The sequence below is a fragment of the Lampetra fluviatilis genome, chromosome 42 (genome assembly GCF_964198595.1).
Source record: "Lampetra fluviatilis chromosome 42, kcLamFluv1.1, whole genome shotgun sequence".
Classification (NCBI taxonomy): domain Eukaryota; kingdom Metazoa; phylum Chordata; class Hyperoartia; order Petromyzontiformes; family Petromyzontidae; genus Lampetra; species Lampetra fluviatilis.
The window spans coordinates 6,858,883-6,876,393 of record NC_136316.1 but is presented as its reverse complement, the minus strand read 5'-3'; the positions used below and the strand labels follow the sequence as shown (position 1 = coordinate 6,876,393).

Sequence of the window (17,511 nt, the reverse complement as noted above, 5' to 3'; positions counted from 1 at the left end):
CACCAACCTATCAATCATCCAAGTCACATTGATCTGCTTATTACTTCCGGTGAAGTGTCCCTCCCCAATATGCCACGTGCAGTCAATTCCCCACGTGCCGCATTGTTGAAGGACGGACAGATGCGTATGAAGCTTTCGTGACTGCAGGAATTCATACTCTTTGGTTCTTTCGGTAAAGTCACGTAGGTAGAAAAATAATATAAAAATACTGCTACTTCAGCAGTTTGTTCTTTCCGTGGTTGTCCCACCTGATGACGATTGCTTGTGTTGCGATCGAAACGTCATGATCTTTTATTTTTCTACCTACGTGACTTCACCGAAAGAACCAAAGAGTATACAAAGATAAATATTCCCCGTATAACTTTGTAACAGACGGACAAAGTGCTGTTAGCGAGCACATTTGAAAGCCGGCACGGCACACGAAGGTGTGGGTGGCCAACACCACGCCCGGCCGCCTTTGTCTCCCCAGTGGCGACGTTCACACACCGCACCAAGTACTAATTTAAGGCTGAGTCGACCTCGAGGAGGCCCAGAACCGGTTCAGATAATCGTCATCGGTGTTGGTGGTCGTGAGTGGGAATCGAACTCGGGTCGCATGCAGTGCACAGGTCGACAAAATACAAACGTCATCCCAGCAATAGTCTAATACGTTGACCGTTGGGGCAATTGGTTTTAGCGAGTACCTATTAATTACATTCATGAACGATGCACGAATAAATGGGGCAGTGAACGCCACGCCCGGCCGCCTTTATCTCCCCACTGCTGCGATTGCAGAAAACACTCCACACCAGGTGCTCATTTAAAAGGCGAGCCGACCTCAAACGGCACGTTCGTAAAGGATCCCTCAGGTGGCTCAAGCATTCAAATGTTCACGCACGGAGCCACTTTCATTTGCCGTGACAAGGAATCGAACTCGGGTTGCTCCTGGATCGTAGAGCGGACGTTTGAGCCAACCCCCCTCCACCCCCTGCAAGACAAAAACAAAGATCCCCCGTATAGCCTTAACAGACTGTTAGGGCAAGTGTTGTTCGCGAGCACCTATGAAGGCCGCCACGGTACACGAGGGGGTGGGTGGCCAACACCACGCCCGGCCGTCTTTGTCTCCCCCAGTGGCGATGTTCACACCCCGCACCAGGTACTAATTTAAGGCTGAGTCGACCTCGAGGAGGCCCAGACCCGATTCAGATAATCGTCACCGGTGCTGATCGTGAGCGCGAATCGAACTCGGCTCGCCGGGTTCTTCTGTATATTTGCCCGCGTGCATGGTGTACAGCACCTTGTGTTTATCCACTGCTGGATGATGACCGCCCTCAAACGCCGCGGGAGTAGAGAAGGGTTCTTTGACCATACTTCACCACGCCGGTCAACGTTGATTGACGACGGTGAGCGTCACTCACGTGGCCGCACTGCCCTCTGCTGCCCACTAAATATATGTACGTTGCATCCTATAGCACCCGTGGGGTTTGTTAGCGTTGCATTGTGGTCGCTAATCCCATAACTATTTAGGGCTCAAAATCCTGCTCGGATTTCCGAAATCGGAGATGATCGTGGGCATTCCGGCTCGCGCATCTGCAGAGCGATTACATCAATTAAATTCCGCTGTCGTTTTCGTAAACAGTTGGTGCCGAGTGAGTGATCGTAGTCTCATCTGTGTGTGTGTGTGTGGTGTAAACATGGGGAGCCGGTAGTGTAGCGGTTAGCGCGCTGCACAACGAACAGGGCCTTGCCCGAGTTTGATTCCAGCTCACGGCCAACACCGGTGACGATTATCTGAACCGGTCGTGGGCCTCCCCTAGGTCGACACAGCCTCAAATAAGTGCCTGGGTCGGTTGCGTAAACATCGCCACTGGGGAGACAAAGGCGGTCGGGCGTGGTGTTGGCCACCCACCACCCTCGTGAGCCGTGCCGACCTTAATAGGTGCTCGCTAACAGCACTTGCCCCACACGTCTCTTAATGATCTGCGGGGGATCTTTGTCTTTGTAAAAATGTCAGTGCGCTTCATACCTCGGCACGCTTTTAAGTGTGACGTGCACCCGTAAATGAACACGCCATGAGCGGCGTTCACGTTCGCTTGAACCATTCATCCGTTCACACGCCAGAATTCGGATCGTTCGGCCGCCCACGTTACATTGAGTTAGAACTACCCACGAAAGACGGCACGTTTGGGCAATACGTTTCCGATCAGATTCCAACGTTGGATCAACGTTTACTGGGTGGGTATGCATGCAGCCAAATACACAATACATATTTGCAGGTAGTGTATACATACAGACACAAACACGCATTGCGTACGTACATATATCACACGCATTGACATATGCATGTTGAACTTCTTTCACACCGTACGTAGCCAACCGTTCCAATCGGAAGTACATACAGACGCACACAATGCATGTACATTATTACTGAGACAAACACAGTATTGCCCAGCATAGACAAATCATATATCGTACATTTCTAAGCATAGTACACAGACACATACGATACATATACAGCAGTACTATACAAAGATAAAGATCTCCCGTATAGCTTTAACAGACTGTTGGGACAAGTGGTGCTAGCGAGTAGAACCCATGAAGGCCGGAGCGACACACGAGGGGGTGGGTGGCCACCACCACGCCCGGCCGCCTTTGTCTCCCCAGCGACGATGATTACACACCGCACCAGGTACTCATTTGGGGCTGAGTCTACCTAGGGGAAGCCCACGACCGGTTCAGATAATCGTCACTGGGGTCTTCCCGCTGTCCACGTCTGAATCTAGAACCATACAGACATCGACAAAGTCCTTATAAGGAAAGCAGGTAAACTAATTATAGTACATAGCATGCACAAATATAGCACATGCATACACACAATACACACGCATAATGCTTTCAGTACATAGCTACACATTACCTATGCGACAGACACAATATAATACGTACAACAAATGAACACACAATACATATTGTACGTTTGTTGTGTGTATTGTATTGTGCACACACGGTAGATGTGGTACTGACACAATGTATAATACATACACAGTGCGTTAGACATACACCACACACGGTGCACATCTACACACTGCCTACACAACAGATACGATACATACCTTTAAGCATACACACCGCGTTTAGCACATACACACGGCGTAACACACACACACACATCCCCCATTTAGCCTTAACAGACTGTAGGGGCAAGTGCTGTTAGCGAGCACCTATGAAGGCCGGCACGGCACACGAGGGGGTGGGTGGCCAACACTACGCCCGGCCGTCTTTGTCTCCCTAGTGACGGTGTTTACACACCGCACCAGGTACTCATTTGAGGCTGAGTCGACCTAGAGGATGCCCTGGACCGGTTCAGATAATCGTCACTGGGTGTTGGCCGTGAGCGGGAATCAAACCCGGGTCGCCAGGTTCATAGCGCAGCGCGCTAACCGCTACACACACGCAAACACATCCCCCGATTAACCTTCAAGGGCGGCACTGGGGTGTGGGGTGGCCAGCACCACGCCGAACGATGTTTACCGCACACAGCCCGTGCCGCGCACATTCTTACCTTCAGCAGCCTTGAACGATTGATACATTCCGAGGCGCAAGCCTCTCCACAAACTCTTCAGCTCAGAAGTCGCGGCAGCAGCAGCAGCAGAGTTCAGTCCAACCAAACTCAACCATTGAAGAATCCGTGCAACTGCGCTCCCCGACAACCCATCCCATCCACCTACCACCACGGCGCCTCTGTCCGCTCTCTCTCTCTTCTGCTCTCTCGCTCTCTGTATCAAAGACTCTCCAGCCCCCCCCCCCCCGAGTGAGCGAGCCCACACGCACAGCAGCAACAGCGGAAGAAAAGAAGAAGAAAAAAACCCCAACACGTTCCCCGAATCTCGGCACTTCGCATGCGAGAGGGGAGCGAGGGGAGGAGAGCGATGGAGGAGAGAGAGAGCGCACGAACGCCCGGCGCCTGACCCAGTAAGAAGAGTGGCGAGTGTGCGCTCGTGCTCATGCACTCTTCTTATAACGTTACAAAAACACACACAGATACAAAGATCCCCCGTATAGCCTCAACCGACTGTTGGGGCAAGTGCCGTTAGCGAGCAACTATGAAGGACGGGACGGTTACACGAGGGGGTGGGTGGCCAAACACCACGCCCGACCGCCTTTGTTTCCCCAGTGGCGATGTTTTTACACACCGCACCAGGTACTCATTTGAGGCTGAGTCGACCTAGGCGAGGCCCAGGACCGGTTCAGATAATCATCAATGGTGTTCATCCTGAGCAGGAATCGATCTCGGGTCGCCGGGTTCGTAGCGCAGCGTAGCGCTAACCACTACACCACCGCTCCCCCACCTATAACGTTACAAACACACGCGCGCGCGTGCGCCAACCACATCCAAGGGATGCATGATCACTCACACTGGGGTGAACGAGAGACTGACTGGTCACGTTTCCGCGATCGCTCTGAGTGTGTGTGTGGGTGCTAGCTAATCGCACTTAACCCCAGCAGTGTGTCTAGGTTACATGGGGGATCTTTGTCTGTGTACTCTTGAACGTGCTCACACGCGCGCGCGCGGTGTGTGAAACTGAATGCTGACGCTGGGTGGACGAGTAAGTGATCACGTCTCAGCTACCACTGTGTGTGTACATGGTGTGTGTGTGTGCGTGGTGTGTGTGTACGTGGTGTGTGTACATGGTGTGTGTGTACGTGGTGTGTGTGTGTACATGGTGTGTGTGTGTACATGCTGTGTGTGTGCATTGTATGTGTACATGATGTGTGTACTTGCTGTGTGTGTACATGCTGTGTGTGTATATAGTGTGTTTACATGCTGTGTGTGTACATGGTGTGTACATGCTGTGTGTGTACATAGTGTGTGTACATTCTGTGTGTGTACATGGTGTGTACATGGTGTGTGTGTGTGTGCATGGTGTGTGTGTGTACGTGGTGTGTGTGTGTACATGGTGTGTGTGTGTATTTGGTGTGTGTGTACATGGTGTGTGTGTGGTGTGTGTGGTGTGTGTTTGTACATGGTGTGTGTGTTTGTACATGGTGTGTGTGTACATGGTGTGTGTGTGTACTTGGTGTGTGTACGTGGTGCGTGTATTTTGGTGTGCATGGTGTGTGTACATAGTGCGCGCGCATTGTGTACGTGGTATGTGTGTGTGTTTTTGTACATGGTGTGGGTGCATTGTGTGTGTACATGGTGTGTGTACATGGTATGTGTACATGGTATGCGTTTATGGTGTGTGTATTTTTGTGTACATGGTGTGTGTACATGGTATATGTACATGGTGTGTGTGTGTACATGCTGTGTGTGTACATGCTATGTGTGTGTACATAGTGTGTGTACATGCTGTGTGTGTGTACATATTGTGTGTGCATGGTATATGTACATGGTGTGTGTACATGGTGTGTGTGCATGGTGCGTGTGCACATGCTGTGTGTGTACATGGTGTGTACATGATGTGTGTGTGCACATGCTGTGTGTGTACAGTCGCCCTCCAACAACAACGGAGGGCGGAGGAGCGACGCTCACAACAACGAGCGGAGCGCCGGGTGGCTAAAGCACAGCAAGTTGGCACAGTAGGGGGCACAGGTGGTGCATCAGCCAGTCATCTCGGTCATCTCGGTCAGTCGACCCGTGGCACCTGGGTCTGCCCCGTGACCTCCTGCCAGCGGGCGTTCGACACTTCACGTGGCCTCAAGGTGCACATGGCCTGGCACAAGCGTCGTGGTGACGTCACCGCCACTTAGTGGCGAATGGCGGTTGTTGTTGTTGTTGTTGTGTGTACATGGTGTGTATGTACATGCTGTGTGTGTACATAGTGTGTGTGTGTGTGTACATGCTGCGTGTTTGTACATGCTGTGTGTGTACATGCTGTGTGTGTACATGGTGTGTACATGATGTGTGTGTGTACATAGTGTGTGTACATGCTGTGTGTGTGTACATAGTGTGTTTACATGCTGTGTGTGTACATGGTGTGTACATGATGTGTGTGTGTACATAGTGTGTGTACATGCTGTGTGTGTGTACATAGTGTGTTTACATGCTGTGTGTGTACATGGTGTGTACATGCTATGTGTGTGTACATAGTGTGTGCACATGCTGTGTGTACATAGTGTGTGTACATGCTGTGTGTGTACATAGTGTGTGCACATGCTGTGTGTGTACATAGTGTGTGTACATAGTGTGTGTGTACATAGTGTGTGTACATGCTGTGTGTGTACATGCATTGTAGTTATAGACAGCGGAGTCTTTGTATGCTTGACTGTGGTAGCAGCGGAGGCGTGGTGGTTAGCGCGCTGCACTACAAACCCGGACCCAGCCAAAGTTCAATTCCCGCCCGTGGTTAACATCAGCTGCGATTAACTGACCTGTCCTCCTATGTCGGCTTTAAACGATGGCCCGGCCTGCTGAATAAACATCAGCGCTGGGCAGACAAAAGTGATGGGGCGTCATTGTTGGTTCACACGACGGCCCCCCATCCACCCTCCCTCGTGCGCTGTGACTACCTCGCTTGATTCCTAACAACACTTGCCCTAATTAGTCTATGTAGGCTACACGGGGGATATTTGTCTTGTCGCTTGTGGTACGTACTGCATCTCTCTCTCTCTCTCTCTTGGGTACGACAGTGATGTTATGGTTAGAGCACTCGAAATTACAGCTTCCGTTTTCGATTTCCCGGTGCGGCAGTGGAAACAATGGGCAACATTGTTTAAATCCCGACCCGACTCTCAGTTAATTCATTGGCACCACAGTTCGAGTCTGGCGGGGTGAAACACGCGTTCTCTCGCCTCTTGCAAGACGTCTTAGAGGGTTTCCTCCACCAGAGCTCCCTCCAGTGGAGGCAAATCCGCCAACAGTGGCTGAAAGCAAAGCAATTGCAGGGCTGCGCCTTTGCTGATGTACTCGAGCAAACAGTTTAACGCGTAATACTTGGCGACCAATATTATCCATAATAGAGGTGTTTTTTTGGGTTAGATCGCGTAAATATGAATGTGTCGTTATTCGCAAAACACCCGCATGTGTATAATTTATTTTGTATGTTAAATCATACTACACGGTGTCTGTCCGCGTGCTCCATCCGCACGTCAGAATCTGCTTCTGACATTTCGCCGGGAGGCCCGTCGTTCTGTTTGCTCGATAATGGAGGTGGGTTTTTTGGGGGGGGTTAGATCGCGTAGATATAAATGTGTCGTTAAACCCGCCACCACCCGACACAGCCAACTAGTAAGGTTTGTCACGTAAACAGAACGTGGCAATTCGTCACTAGTACAGCACACCGGTGTGTTGGAGAGTAAAAGCCACAACATTTGCAATTCGAGTACTCGAATCGGTGTGCTGAACTAGTAACGAATTAAATTTCGATGTAAAGCTTTCGTGACTGCAGGGATTCATCTTCTTGGTTCTTTCTGGAAAGTCACGTAGAAGGGAAATAATAAAAATAAAACATAATAAAATACAATTCTCACGACGTTTCGGCCATAGCTTCACCTGAAGACGGCTGCTTGCGTTGTGGCCAAACGTCGTGAGAATTGTATTTTATTATGTTTTTATTTTTATTATTTTATTATTTCCCTTCTACGTGACTTTACCGAAAGAACCAAGAAGATAGTAACGAATTGGCCTGCTGTGTTTACGCGACGAACCTTACTGATTGGCTGTGACGGCTGGTGGCGGGTTTAACGACACATTTATATCTACACGATCTCACCCCCCCCCCCAAAAAACCCACCGCCATTATCGAGCAAACAGAACGACGGGCCTCCCGGCGAAATGTCAGAATCAGATTCTGACGTGCGGATGGAGCACGCGGACAGACACCGTGTAGTATGATTTAATATACAAAATAAATTATACACATGCGGGTGTTTTGCGAATAATGCCACGTGTGGTGTAAATAGTTAAACATGTTTAAACAACGGCTAGGTTTCGCGTGAGCTGCTGCTCGTAGAATGACCGAACCACGTCGAGAATTTTTCATTTAACAGAACAACAAAGGACGACAAAAAAACAAGCGAGGCGACCTGTCGGGCTCTCGTCTTTCTCGCGAGCACGTAGACAGGCCAGCAGGCTAGGATTGTATTCACGAATGCGTTTTGGTTTATTGTTGTACGTTGTCAGTCAATCGTTTGGCGAAACGATGGAATCGAGGTGACCAACCGCTGCACCACCGCTCCGTACGCACGCACACAAGCACACACGAGGGTGGAAAAAAAAATCTAGAAGGGAAGTCGAGGGATACGACGACTCGATCAGACAGGGCACAATATTCCGGTGAGCATGCTGCATGCCGGCGAGATGTCCCATCTCGGTCCACGTTCCCATGAATCCACCCCGCCTCTGTCCACCCACCCAGCAGTAGAGACGAGCACAACCACAGCTGGTTAGTCGATAATCATGCCTCGTGTGGTGGGTGAATTGTGAGTACTTCTATGACGTCTGGCCAGCGTAGAAGAGTAGGCCAAAAGAGCCACTTGAGTGTCTCTCTCTCTCTCGAGCTTCCCCCTAGTTGAGGCCCTTCCGCCAGCAGGGGCATCGGCAAGCAACTTGCAGGGCTGCGCCCTTGCCATCTAAGACGACGGCACTAGTGTTACTGCTGGAGGAGGGTTACAGCTACACAGAGCTCTGAGCCGTATATGAGAGACAATGCCAGGGACCACTGTTGTGGCAGCTACTGCGAGTCCACGTTGAATGCAATCACTCGGAGCCGTGCGCAACAATGGCAGATCGCTCCGTTCTTTGTTGACGCTTCAGCGATTTCACGCGGCCCAACGATGGACGCTGAAAAGTAAATCATAAAATTAAAAAATCCGAAATTCATAAAATCATAAAATCAAGCGTCGCCCTGCCATCAAAACTCTTGACGCAGGAGAGCGACCGCACGACTGGACATCTGTAAAAAAGAGCTTGATAGCCCATCGGATTCCTCGAGCATTTATAACAATTCTGATTCTGGACGGCAACTTAGGACCGCGTGCTGCAACGGGGCCCAGGCTTAAAGAGCGGAGCTGCAGAATTCCGCGGCGGCGGCGGCGTCGGCGGCACGGAGACTTTTGAAGACGACGACCGCCAGGTCACGGCGGCTTCGCAGATCAAGGGCACGTCAAAGGCTTCGACGGTTGGAGGCCGCCGTGTGGCTGAGGCCACGGGCCGCTGTCAGCGTGGGCATCGACGTGGGGTGGAGTGGAGGGTCCCGGCAGGACGCTGATCACGTGGGAGCGAACGCGGCACGGGCGCGGTGCCCGCTAAAGCCGACACGTAACATCGAGTGCAGAGCCCTCCCATCGGTGGCTTCTCGCGACAGTGTTTTACTTTTTAACCTCTCTTCTCGCACCCAAATTGTATTCATAGATGCTTGGAGGTGAAACAGTGTTAAGATAACAAAAGGGGTTCCATAGGGTTCCATCCTCGGCACCCTCTTGGTCTCTCTTTATGTCAATGACTTGGGCACTGACCTGGATCATTCCAGGGTAAATCTGTGTTCAGATGACACGATACTGATTACTGCTGGCCGCTCTCCGGATGACGTGGTTGCTAGGCTCCAGGGTGATTTCAACAAACTACAACATCAGCTAGTTGCTCTTAAACTAGTCCTGAATACCTCCAAAACCAAGGTGCTATGCTTCTCACCAGGACTAAAGCAGGAAGTTATTTTTCCCCAATTATATTCTTTAAATAATCATCAAATATAGCAAGTCAAGATCTATAAGTATCTTGGGGTCATCTTTGATTCAAAATTGAATTTTCAAGATCACATTGATTATATTGGTAAAAAGACAAAATTAAAAATTGGTTTTCTGTATCGACACAAGCACTGCTTCCCCCCTATGTTCCGCTTGTAATTGATAAAAGCTACCGTACTGCCTCTACTTGATTATTGTGACATCGTATATAAATCCGCCCCAAGTACTATACTGAAGAGGCTTGACTCAATTTATCACTCGGATTTAAGATTTGCATTGAACTGCCCATATAGGACCCACCACTGCTATCTCTACATTGCGTCAAACTTAACTTCTCTTAATGATCGACGGCTTGTGCATCAGATCTTATTTATTCACGATGTACTTACAAAAAAATCAGCAGACTACCTGGTGGATATCCTCACTGTTTTGAAGAACAAATGTGACCTAAGGTCTTTGCACATTTACCAGCTTCACATTCCTTATTGCCGGACAAATACTGGAGGAAGGGCCTTTTCTATTGATGCCCCCAGGATCTGGAATGCGATCGCCAATAAACTGCAACTTGGATCACTACCTGTGAGATCTTCGCTCAAAACTGCTCTAGAGGAGTTGTACAACCCTAGCTGTCACTGCTATTCAGAATGGCCTGAAATCAAATGTATCGTTCCGGATGACCGCTGCAAAGTATGATCTTGAATTTTATTATAGTGTGCTGATCTTTGCCACTGATACTCCTGCTGTTTTGGAGTGACTCATGCAGCCAGCTATGGCTGCAAAGTTTAGTCGTACATGTTATATGTATATCGTTTATTGTTTAATTTGAATCACAGTTCCTATGATCACTGTTACATTGTTTTTTATAGATTTATTTTGGTGATTGCGAAAACGTTTTGGTTTAGCCATATTTGTTTGTTGTAGTACATAGTTAGACTGATAACTTTAATCTAAATTGTCTTATGGTTGTTATTGTTTGACTTGCATCCCACTGTGATTTTTGCACAAAACATTGATATGCGGTGTTTTTTCTGGAAGACTTTGCTGTTTTTTCCTGGATTTTTATGTTGCGCCTAGTCACTTTGAGATGTTTCTTGTTCGTGTTTTTGTTTGTTGCGGTTGCACCCGAGTCAAGAGCCGCATGGCTCACAGGGTTATATACCTAATACAATTAATGACAAATGAAATTAAAACTGACAGCGTTGCCCCCGCTGGAGTTGGACTGCGCCACCCGAGATTAACTAGGCGGCCGCTCACAGTGGGCAGCGTAGGTGGGTACACGGGAGTCGATCGGCAAGGTTACGGCTGTGGTGGAGGCAAAATGTGGGTACTCACACCTCCTCCAAGACAGGCCGTCTCGCTGGTACGCAGCATGCTCACTTTGTACAAACAAAGACAAAGATACCCCTGTATCCTTAATAGACTGTTGGGGCAAGTGCTTTTAGTGAGCACCTATGAAGGCCGGCACGGCACACGACGGGGTGGGTGGCCAACACCACGCCCAGCCGCCTTTGTCTCCCCAGTGGTGATGTTTTTACACACCGCACCAGGTACTCATTTGAGGCTGAGTCGACCTAGGCGAGGCCCAGGACCGGTTCAATTAATCGACACTGGTTTTTGGCTTTGAGCAGGAATCCAACTCGGGTCGCCAGGTTCATAGCGCCAAGCGCTAACCATTACGCTACTTTGTACACAAACACAAAAGGGTTTTTTTTTTGCGATCTTGACCAAAAACGTGACAGATCTGGGAAATGGCAATGCCTGACCTAGGTGGTGAGTTTCACAGCAATGGCCTTTTGCAGTTTTCATAAAAACACGTGAAGTGGTCTCGGTTGGATAGACACAACGGACGTGCCGTTTTGCTGACACTGCAGTAAGTATAATATCGGCTCGCCCTTTTGCTGTAATCTGAAAAACAACCCCGTTTTGGAGCTAAGCAGAGGCTGGGTGACATTAGAAAATCTCACATCCAATTATCAGATTTGCTATTTGGAATCAGACCCAGTCATCAGGCGATTTTAACGTTTCAGCAAATGCCATGCAGACCTCTGGCGTCAGATTCCAGAGACAAATCGTGCTTCACTTGACCCCACGACCTTTGCCATTGTGAGGTGGCCGGGTGGGTCAGAGGTCACAGCGCTGCGTCGGCACCACTGAGGTCCCTGGATTTGAATCCGGGTTTCTGCCACTGTCCGTGATTGAAGCCGGTTCTCCAAAGCAAATTCGGAGAACGTGATATTCGCAGTGACAAAGAGCAAAATAGGCTTGGGCTGGACACTTCATGGCTAGAAGCGACGATGGAAGAGGCCGGTTACTGAATGGCAGAACAAGGAGAGAAGGCAACCCCAAAAAGGATGGCCACGGGGATGGAGTGAGCCAGCAGTGGATAGAAAATATCTGACGGTGATGACGGTGGTGATGATGATGATGATAAAAATCTTATTGAGACCAGGCCATAAACAGGACATTTCCATGGGTTGGAATCGAACACGCGAAAACATATCTTAAACAATTCAACCGCAAGAAACAATAACACACGTGTTAAGAAGAGAACCTCCGATAAGTGTGCATTCATTTAATATTTGCCCAATATCGTTCCTAATGGCATACTGAAATCTGATTGAGGTGAAATGGATGTTAAATGTAGCGTAGATGCAATTTCGTTATACGCGAGAAGGTCGGCGTCTATATACGAAGGAACGTTTTCCAAACATTTCGCATTAACCTTTGGGAACACGTGTCTCTGCCCGAATCTCATGCATTATTGATGCAACCCGTTTTCTCATTTACAAATGCAAAGATGTGTGCAAAACTGACCACTTTGCATGATTCTGTTGAGATTAAAACATTGCTTCTCATTTCGAACGCGCGCGTGTCTGCGCACTATTTCCACCCTCGCTCGCGACTATGCTGCTGCTTCCCGTGATCGGCGATTTCCGCATTGCTACTATGCTCCATTGTTACTAAGCTGCATTGTTACTATGCTGCATTGTTACTATGTTCCATTGTTACTAAGCTCCATTGTTACTAATCTCCATTGTTACTAAGCTCCATTGTTTATATGCTCCATTGTTACTAAGCTCCATTGTTACTAAGCTACATTGTTACTAAGCTCCATTGTTACTAAGCTCCATTGTTACTAAGCTCCATTGTTACTAAGCTCCCTTGTCTGCACGTGTCCCCCCACGTTAATTAACTCGCACTGGCCAGCATGGTAAAGTATGGTGAAATAATCCCCAATCACAAGCAGGGTTGGGTGGGGGGGGCTCATCCAGTGACAGAATGGACTGCGCATGCACGTGATCCTCTGGATGTAATTATATTTTCAAACGTTCATCTGCATCAGCTATTAGCCGAGCTAGCGCGAGTAATAAATGCATGTAAGGGCTAAATCGATATTAAAGTTGGAATAATTGCGGTTGTCTGTGTTCTGTTCGTTGTGGTAGCGTTAGGGGGATGCCACTCAATATGCAAAAGAGGGAAAGGGTGAAGTTTGAGCTTTCATGGATCGCATCATCCTCCCAGTGTGTTACTTTAGGTGCAAACATCAACGGATGTCAATCTCATATTCTGTTTAACGCGTTGGCTCACGCGACCATTCTATCCTGCTCACATTTCAAGTCCGCTCCTAACCACCACCCTCTTCTGTACTCCAATACCGGGATTCCGTTGCCCTGTGCGGTAGTGGTAGTAGTGGTAGTAGTAGATGCGTTCCAAAAAAAATTGCACGCAAAGTGAACCGCACGGGGAGACAGCTGGTTGCTAGGTAGCACCCAACGTACACACAGTATACGCACACAGTGTTATATCTCTGTGTATGCACCTGTGTGTATGTACCTGTGTGTATGTATCTGTGTGTATCTTTGTGTATGTACCTGTGTGTGTATCTCTGTATGTACCTGTGTGTTTAGGACAACTGCCTGCACAGTACACACACAGTACACACACACAGTACACACACACAGTATACACAGTACACACACAGTACACATACACAGTACTCACACACAGTATACACAGTACACACACAGTACACACACGCAGTACACACAGTACACACACGGTATACACACACGCAGTACACACAGTACACACACAGTACACACACAGTACACACAGTACACACACAGTACACACAGTACACACACGGTATACACACACGACATTGTCCCACGTCCGACCGCATCGCCGCATGTCGTCAATTTTGTCTAGAAATCGGTAGCCGCTTAGAGAGCACAAAATCGCACAAAGCAAACATGCACAGAGCAATGGAGACCTGTCACGTGACTATATGTGAGTGGCAACAGACTACTCACCTACATACCCACTCACATACTGACTCACCTACTCACCTACCCACTCACTCACCTACCCACTCACTCACCTACCCACTCACCTATTCACCGAGGACAACCCCCCCCCACCCCGTCTCCTCTTCTCTGCGTCTATATCGACTCACTCACCTATTCGGGCACATACTCACATACCCACTCACTCACCTACCCACTCACCTATTTACTGATGATCCCCTCTCTTCTTCTCTCTATGCCTCTCACTGCGACTGGATGTGGATTGACTGTAATGCATTTTTAAACTCCCGTTGAGCAACCCGTCAATATTTAAGGATCGTCTCTAAGCTCGCAGTGGCTTCGGTTGAACAGCAAATTAATAAAAACCAGGAGGCGTGACCTTGAAAATAACAAACTTGAATGTTGAGTGGCACCCCAAGTGTTTCACGGTAATCATGCAGCAGGCAGATTTATGCTTCTAAAATGTCATCTTTGGGTGTCAATCTTATGCAAATGCCAGAAGGGCATAACATATTTTAAAAATGTGACATTATCTGTATATCTAAGTCAGCAAAAGCCTCGCATAAATCACGTCCCCTCTCTGTGGCCACCCCCACTCTGAAGCTCTCCCCTCCCCCCGCCCACTGTGGGAACAGACGCCGCTCTTGCGTACAAACCCATTCTGCTGCCATCCTTCTCTCTGCTGCCTCTCTTCCCTCCCCACCCATCATCATCATCACCATCCACGTCCTCCTCATCACACTTTTCCTCCCCTATCTGCACCGCCGCTCTTCTCCTTTTCCTGCTGCGCATCTTGATCCCTTCTCCTCTGTGTCTGTCTCGGGGGGTGGGTGGGGGGAAGACTTCCATCTCGGCCTCCCCCCCCCCTCCTCTCTCCCGCTCCTCCTTAATCCATTCATTACATCCCCTTGACTCCTCTCTCCTTCCCGTGGTGGTCGTGCTGGTGGTGATGATGGTGGTGATGGCGGTGGTGATCACCAGTTTCAGTTTTTATTTATTTGGTATAGCCCTGTGAGCCATTCGGCTCTTGAATCGGGTGCAACCGCAACAAAAAAAAAGACAAAAACATGAACAAGAAAACATCTCAAAGTGACTATGTGACTATGTGCAAACAGAAAATCCAGGAAAAAAACAGCAAAATATTCCAGAAAAGGCGCCGTACACCAACGTTATGTGCAAAAATCCCAGTGAGATGCAAGTCAAACAACTATGATGATGATGGTGGTGATGGTGGTGGTGATGATGGTGGTGGTGATGATGGGCTAGGTCATGTAGCCCGCATGCTCAGCCACCGCATTCCCAAGAAGCTGCTGTTTGGCCACATGGAGCGGGTTAAATGGGCAGGACGTGGCCTGGAGAAGAGATGGAGCTGATTCGGTACGGGGGGATGTGGAGATGAGTGGACTTGCCAAAAACTGGTACCAGCGGTGTCAAGATCGGCCTCTGGAGGAGGCTCGTGAAGGACGCTGCTACTGGGCAGTTGGAGGCAGTCGCCCTCCAGCAACAACGGAGAGCAGAGGAGCGACGCTCGCAACAACGAGCGAATCGCCGGGCGGCTAAAGTACAGCAACTTGGCACAGTAGGGGTACAGCTCATGTTTCTACCGGTCATCTCAGTCAGCCAACCCATGGCACCTGCTGGGTCTGTCCCGTGTTCTCCTCCTGTCAGCGAGACGTGGCCTCAAAGTGCACCTAGCCTGGCACAGGCGCCGTGGTGACGTCACAATCACTTAGTGGCGAATGGCAGGCATTGGTGGTGGTAGTGCCACATGTAAAACATTTAACAGATTTACTTTGCAAGGTGGAAAATAAATTGGTCAATTAGTGTTGCATATTTGTTTATTGTTTAATCAATGTGATACGTGATTGCAACAGTGTAATACAATCATTCTCCTCTTGTATTGTTTTCAGACGGTGTTGTAATATTTAATCAATGTGCCATATACGGTTTTGTTTACTCGGGGCAATGCTGCACCAATAACAACACGAACAATGCCAAAGTCGATTTGCTCCAATTTATCTCGAGACTAACTTATTTTTTCGGCCTCTTTTTATATTCGCCTCCGCACATAATTTCCCGTCGTGATTCATTTCCATCGGCTGCGAAGAGAACGAATGCCATCAGAAAGTCACGCACAACGAGCGTGATAAGGTATCTGTCGAGACAGCTCAATCGGCCAATTTATATCTTAGGCAGGTATTGAATGCGGACCAGGATCAGATCAAATAAAGGCGGACAAGAGCAAATCGAAGCACTTTTGTCGCCGTTGTTGTTGTTGTAAAACTCAACTTAATAATGAAAATCACCACCTCCAAACGTGCCTGGAGTAGAAGGCTATTAATCAGCTTGTATGTATTGCCCCGCGGCAACGCGTGATGGATCACAATTACGGGCGTCCACACGGACAACGGAACGAGGGGTCAAAGGTTCACGTTGGAAGCGCGGAGAGGCGCACGTCTGCGACGACACCGAGACACGGAAAGAGGAGCACGCGGAACAGAGGATGGCACGTGCTGGAGACATCGCCTCGACTGCTAAGAGGAGTGAGTGGGCGTGGGACGGAGACGAAGACGGCATGGACAGAGGTTGGGGGGGGGTGTCGGCGATGATTGCCGGTGGTCAAAACTAAATTATAGAGCTGCTGCTGCTGCTAAAAGAGAGAACGTTGCTGAGAGGGCGTTTGCTGTGCAGATTGGAGCCATCGGATGGGTCCTTGTGCATAGGGGGCAGGTCGGAATTCATCGTGGAGGAATCCGATGAGCCGCGAGGCTCTTTGTGTCGCAGGCGTCCAATAAAAAAGGCGACGGTTTGGGAATCATCTTCTTGGTTCTTTCGGTAAAGTCACGTAGAAGGGAAACAATGAAATAATAAAAATAAAACATGATAAAATATAAATTCTCACGACGTTTCAGCCACAACGCAAGCAGCCGTCAACAGGTGTGTTGTGTTTCGATTTAAAGCTTTCGTAACTGCAGGAATTCATCTTCTTGGTTCTTTCGGTAAAGTCACGTAGAATGGAAATAATAAAATAATAAAAATAAAAGATAATAAAATAATTCTCACGACGTTTCGGCCACAACGCAAGCAGCCGTCCTCAGGTGGAGAGCAGGTCTGTCATTCAGACTCTGTCTTCTCGACAGACCTGCTCTCCACCTGAGGACGGCTGCTTGCGTTGTGGCCGAAACGTCATGAGAATTATTTTATGATGTTTTATTTGTATTCTTTTTATTATTATTTTATTATTTCCCTTCTACGTGGCTTTACCGAAAGAACCAAGAAGATGAATCCCTGCAGTCACGAAAGCTTTAAATTGAGGTTTGGGAATCTTTCAAAGCAGCGGTTGACAGACCGCGCCCGCCGCTGCTGTTGATGATGGCAACGATGCAGGCCAATTATTCGTCCAGGTAAAGCCTCGCCGAGTCTCTGGACTCTGTTTTCCAGAGGGCCCTGGCTACGTGCGTTGAACTTCTTCCGCGCCGTACGTAGTCAACTGCGGTTGCCACATCGGGACGTTCGGCCAATTCCGTGCACCGGCGTTTGG

The 17,511-nt window shown here is 48.9% G+C and overlaps 1 protein-coding gene across 1 annotated transcript in view; it reads right to left on the bottom strand.

The window, feature by feature from the left end:
* Positions 1-4,561, bottom strand: part of LOC144946676 (voltage-gated potassium channel regulatory subunit KCNG2-like) — a 41,072-nt gene extending 36,511 nt beyond the window's left edge. Inside the window, exon 1 of the mRNA XM_078875755.1 lies at positions 3,542-4,561. The gene's annotated coding sequence lies outside the window, so the exon portion shown is untranslated. The remainder of the gene's footprint in view (positions 1-3,541) is intronic.
* Positions 4,562-17,511: the final 12,950 nt, after the last annotated feature.